The 6,119-nt window shown below is 34.9% G+C and overlaps 1 non-coding gene across 1 annotated transcript; it reads left to right on the forward strand.

Annotated features, from left to right (window-relative positions):
- The first annotated feature begins 5,422 nt into the window (after positions 1-5,422).
- On the forward strand, positions 5,423-5,527 carry LOC114893462. The gene has a single exon (XR_003792891.1). It is a non-coding gene; the product is annotated as a U6 spliceosomal RNA (small nuclear RNA).
- The last annotated feature ends 592 nt before the right edge of the window (positions 5,528-6,119 follow it).

A 6,119-nucleotide genomic window follows, 5' to 3' on the forward strand; every position in this document is an offset into this window, starting at 1 on the left:
GGAACTACGAACCTGCAGCCTGAGGAAAGCAGACCCCAAACACAGTAAGTTAAACAAACTGAGAAGACAGAGAAACACACAGCAGATGAAGGAGCGAGGCAAAAAACCCACCAGACATAACAAATGAAGAGGAAATAGGCAGTCTACCTGGAAAAGAATTCAGAATAATGATATTAAAGATGATCCAAAATCTTGGAAATAGAATGGAGAAAATACAAGAAACGTTTTAACAAGGACCTAGTAGAACTAAAGAGCAAACAGTGATGAACAGCACAATAAATGAAATTAAAACTTCTCTAGAAGGGATCAATAGCAGAATAACTATGGTAGAAGAACGGATAAGTGACCTGGAAGATAAAGTAGTGGAAATAACTACTGCAGAGCAGAATAAAGACAAAAGAATGAAAAGAATTGAGGACAGTCTCAGAGACCTTTGGGACAACATTAAATGCACCAACATTCGAATTATAGGGGTCCCAGAAGAAGAAGAGAAAAGGAAAGGGACTGAGAAAATATTTGAAGAGAATATAGTTGAAAACCTCCTAATATGGGAAAGGAAATAGTTAATCAAGTCCAGGAGGCACAGAGAGTCCCATACAGGATAAATCCAAGGAGAAACATGCCAAGACACGTATTAATCAAACTATCAAAAAGTAAATACAAGGAAAACATATTAAAAGCAGCAAGAGGGCTTCCCTGGTGGCACAGTGGTTGAGAGTCCGCCTGCCAATGCAGGGGACACAGGTTTGTGCCCCGGTCCAGGAAGATCACACATGCCGCGGAGCAGTTAGGCCAGTGAGCCATGGCCACTGAGCCTGTGCATCCAGAGCCTGTGCTCTGCAACAGGAGAGGCCACAACAGTGAGAGGCCCGTGTACCGCAAAAAAAAAAAAAAAAAAAAAGCAGCAAGGGAAAAACAACAAATAACACACAAGGGAATCCCCATAAGGTTAACAGCTGATCTTTCAGCAGAAACTCTGCAAGCCAGAAGGGAATGGCAGGACATATGTAAAGTGATAAAAGAGATAAACCTACAACCAAGACCTTGCCCTCTAGGGGCAAGACGGGAATAAAGATGCAGACCTACTAGAGAATGGACTTGAGGATATGGAGAGGGGGAAGGGTATGCTGGGACAAAATGAGAGAGTGGCATGGACATATATACACTACCAAACGTAAAATAGATAGCTAGTGGGAAGCAGCCTCATAGAACAGGGAGATCAGCTCAGTGCTTTGTGACCATGTAGAGAGGTGGGATAAGGAGGGTGGGAGGGAGGGAGATGCAAGAGGGAAGAGGTATGGGGACATATGTATAACTGATTCACTTTGTTATAAAGCAGAAATCAACACACTATTGTAAAGCAATTATACTCCAATAAAGATGCTAAAAAAAAAAAAAGAATACGTCCTAAGAGCACCAGCTTAGTTGGATGCTTGGGCTCTGCTTCAGAATTGGATGGTTGATAGAAAAAATATATAAACTACTTCTGCTTCCCTTTTCATGTTTCAGCAAGTGTGCTGTATAGTTTGGCCATTTGCCCTTAGTTTACTGATATATTTGATGATATTTTAAAAATCATTTTATTTATAAAATTTGAGGTCACAATTCGTAATAATATACAAAGAACTTGTGTCAAAAATATAGCCAATAGAAAAAGTCTAATATATGAACAGTTATTTCACAGAGGAAGAAACACATATGGTCAACAGAGCTAAAAATAATGGTCAACATTATTGGTGACAAATTATATGTAAATCTAGATGACCATGTGAAACCATCGTACGTAATTCCTATGGCAAAAATAATAATATTGCAAATATCAAGACTTTGAGAGGATTCAAGTTCATAGGATCTCTTGTATATTGACAGTGGGAATATATCTGGCATGATTACTTTGGAAAGCAGTAAGAAATTATCTCATATTTCTGAACATTCACATATCCTACAAGTTCAGTCCTTCCTATATATTAACAATAGTCTCACACATTGTGTTATTTTAGGTCCCCTCAGATGTCAACTGAAGATAAGGGTTCAAGCACATGTGCTATATTTGAGGTGTGATCCTTAGAAACCTGAGTAGTGGAGTGTAGAATTAAGACAGGAAAGGGAAGTCCACAAATAAATGATGCATTATCAAGGAAGTTACGACTGTAGTTAAATGAGGATTTATTTCTCTAGAGAAGTCTAGGAGTCTATATAAAACTCTAGAGCACAGATCCCAGAAACATCTCAAGTGAGAGGCATGGGAAATGGCTATTTATACATCACCTTTCAGAGGTTGTTGTTTGAGAGATGCTCTCTGCTCTGTTGTGTACGTGGACAGAGAGTCTCCTGCTTCCAGAGGAAGTCTTTACAAATAAAAAAGTAAAATATATATTCTTCCTGATGGTGATGTGGAGAAAATAAGTCTATGAAGGGGAGCTGGGAGTGCTGCGATTTTCAATTTTAAATAGGGTAGTCAGTGAAGTATTCCTCTCAGAAGTGACATTTGAACAGAGACATGAAGAAGGGGAAGGAGTGAGCCATGAAGGATCTGAGAGTAAGTGGCCCTAGGCAGAGGTTATAGAAAGTTGACCTGAGGTTGCATAGTTCTAAGAATGACAGAATGACACACATATGAATATAACAGGAGCACAGGGAGGAAGATGCATTTAGGAGAAAAAGGAATCCGGAACTTTTGGATGTTTGAGCATAGCACTGACACAGTCATGCTTAAGGTTTAAAAGGAACACTCTGGCTGCTCTGTAGTGGGGAAGAAAGAACATTCAGGAAGCTAGTGTAATAATTCCGGAAGAAATTATATTGACTTGTACCAAAGTGGTAGTGGTAAAATTGGGGGAAAGTAGTTTGATTATAGACATATTTTAGAAGGAGGAGCATGAAGGGACTCTCTTTAGGTAGGAGCATGGACAACATATCCATTATAATGGAAACTAAAGTGAAGTGGAGGGATACAGGTGCTGAAAGTGAGTGAAGGTGGGGGCAGGGAGAGGGAGGAAAGTTAGGAGGTATATCGATTTTCCCTTCTATTTTCCCAATGAAATATGAAACAAACTTATTAGCTGATGGTGAAAAATGTGAAAGATGTTTTAAAGTATGGGGGAAAGAAGGAAGTTATAAAACGGTTTCTAACAGTGCTGAAAGATTTAATGGGTTAGAGCAGTGCTTCTTAGAGTATCTATGGTGAAGTGCAAGTTTTTGTTTGTTTTTAATTTCCAATTTATCATGGACACCTAAGATGCAATAAAAATGAATTATTTGGAAAATGAAATAAAAAGCGTGCAGCATACAAATCCACTTTTTATTATTAGATTCAACAGACATTATTACTCCGTCAAATTGCTATAACGTTTTATAAAGGCTGCCTGTTGATTTCTCTACTTATTTTTTTAATAAATTTATTATTTATTTATTTTTGCCTGTGTTGGGTCTTCGTTGCTGCTCGGGCTTTCTCTAGTTGTGGCGAGCGGGGGCTACTCTTCATTGTGGTGCGTGGGCTTCCCATTGTGGTGGCTTCTTCTATTGCAGAGCACGGGCTCTAGGCACTCAGGCTTCAGTAGTTGTGTCGTGTGGGCTCAGTTGTTGTGGCTCATGGGCTTAGTTGCTCTACGGCATGTGGGATATTCCTGGACTAAGGCTCCAACCCGTGTCCCCTGCATTGGCAGACGGATTCTTAACCACTGTGTCACCAGGGAAGCCCCTCTCTACTTATTTTTATATAATACCAGGTTATAGAGGTGTGGAAGGATTGGTAGGTGGATTAAAGTTCCCCTTGACATTATGAATTTTAAATATAAGTGTACTTTGAAATGTTTCATACGTTTACATACTATTAACTACCATAATCTTTTGTGATCAGTATGGTAAATATATATGTCAAAAAATCTTTACAGTATTTGATATTGCATTTCTGTTTCTAGGACTCATGTAACTGAATGAAGATAAATGTATGCAGAATTTTGTTCATTACATTGTGGATCTTAAACATATAATATTTTAGAAAGATAAATCAGTCATACAATAGTTTCACTATGAATTGTATATTGTATCACTATTTTGTAAACAAAATATGCAAGAAGTTTTTTAAAAGTTCATGTTAGCAGTGTTAAAAAAGCAATTTGAAAAAAACTGTATTTACTATAATCCCCTTTTTATAACTAGCTCATAATATATATTCAGAAATTTTTAAAAAGTGCATTATGATAAACAGGTGATCTCTGTGATTTGAGATTTGAAGTCAATTGATATTTTTAATTTCTCAAATATTACATTTAATATTGCAATATTCATGTTTTAACATTGCTTCAACAACACAGTTATATACATTAATAGTAAACACATATTGTAGTAAAATTCTTATTTTTTCATAAAACTGTTTCTAAACTGCACATTAGTAAAACAAGAAATCCTTTTCTGTTAGAAGCTACAGGAAGTGCTAAAATATTAAAAGTACAATTATGTGAAAAAAACAAATTTCTTTTTTTTAATGATTCAAATATTTTCTAAAAAATTAATATCAGATGCATTTAGTGAGGATTTTCATCTTTCATAATAACATGGGTTCTGATCTCTATAATAATCCTTTTGCAGTACAGGAAAATTTGCTTTGTTATCATTAAAACCTTAAGGCACTCGAGCTGACCTGGAAAAGGATAAATGTAAAAAACAAAAATCAATTAACTTTAATATTAGTTTTTTCATATCTTGAAAGATTTTTCCCTTTGTTTACTTCTTAAGAAGTATAATATAAATATAGAAAGACATAGGAAAAATGAGAATTCAGATACAAAGAACATAGGAAGGACACCTGAAAATGAAAAGCGTTAATAAGAATCAAAATAAGAATGGTTTGCATAATTGATAACTAAGGGGGAAATGAAAACCAATCTCCAGAGGGCAAAATTTGTTGTTTATTTTTAGTTAAAAGGCCTTATTGTGTACTACCTTACTTAACCAATCTCGAATCTTTCTTTCAAAGACGATAACATTTTTAAAAACTGATAAAATCAAGATTTACAGTGATTAGGTAAATTTCCTACAATCATATAGCTGGCAAGTGATAAGCTGCACATCAAAACTAGTACTGTATTAATTCATTGCTAGACCTATTAGCCTTTGCTCAATACTCTAATGGGAAAGCAGTAATGGTAGGTTTAAACCCAACCAATGGTAGAGGGTTATTTTTAAATAGCTAATAATTATAACAACAAAAATGACTTCCATTTATTAAGCACTTAAAAATAAGCACATTCTAGGTGTTATATATACCTAAGTAATTTAATCATCAGAAAAGCACAGAGTTAGTGCTATTACTTGCATTTTGTAGATATTAAAACTGAGTCATTGAGAAGTTAAGTTATTCAAACCAAAATTAACCTAGATTTAAACATAATTAAATTAATCGGATCAAATAAGCCAGACTGTGCTCACTTCAGCAGCACATATACTAAAATTGGAACAATACAGATAAGATTAGCATGGCTCCTAAGCAAGGATAATGTAAATTTGTGAAGCATTCCATATTTTTACTGTATAGCACAGGGAATGTTATCCAATATCTTGTAATAACCTATGATGGAATATAATCTGCAAAAAAAAAATTACTATACTATATACCTGAAATTAATGCAATATTGTAAGTCAATTTAAAAAAAAAGGCCAGACTTAAAACAAAGGTCTGATTCCAGAGCCCATACTTTTCTTAACTGCCTAATGTTGGTTCTGCAAGTATGTATGGTTAATTTCAGGTCCATAAGTGAGGTAGATGAGACACATGTGGAAATGTTGCCATACATACTTATAAAATTAATATATTGATTATTCATTTTTATTACTGTTTTATATAATTTATATTGATTTTCATGTAAAATGATTGTTATCAATTTACTTTTAAAGGGGTGCTGGTATGAAACAGCCCTATAAATGCTCTTCAATATAACTTTGATAATTAGCAGTACTATATATCTTTATAACATAAATGCAATTTTTCAACATATCTTTAGCTATGTGGTTCAGCATTGAAACCCACAGAAGTTAAATTTAATGTGTTTACATCCCCAAAATGAGAAGGTACAGCAAGTTCAGTAATATATGTTTTCTTTAGGACAAAATAGCAATAA

This window comes from Monodon monoceros, unplaced genomic scaffold, assembly GCF_005190385.1.
Source record: "Monodon monoceros isolate NGI ecotype Baffin Bay Population unplaced genomic scaffold, NGI_Narwhal_1 Super_Scaffold_12, whole genome shotgun sequence".
Taxonomy (NCBI): domain Eukaryota; kingdom Metazoa; phylum Chordata; class Mammalia; order Artiodactyla; family Monodontidae; genus Monodon; species Monodon monoceros.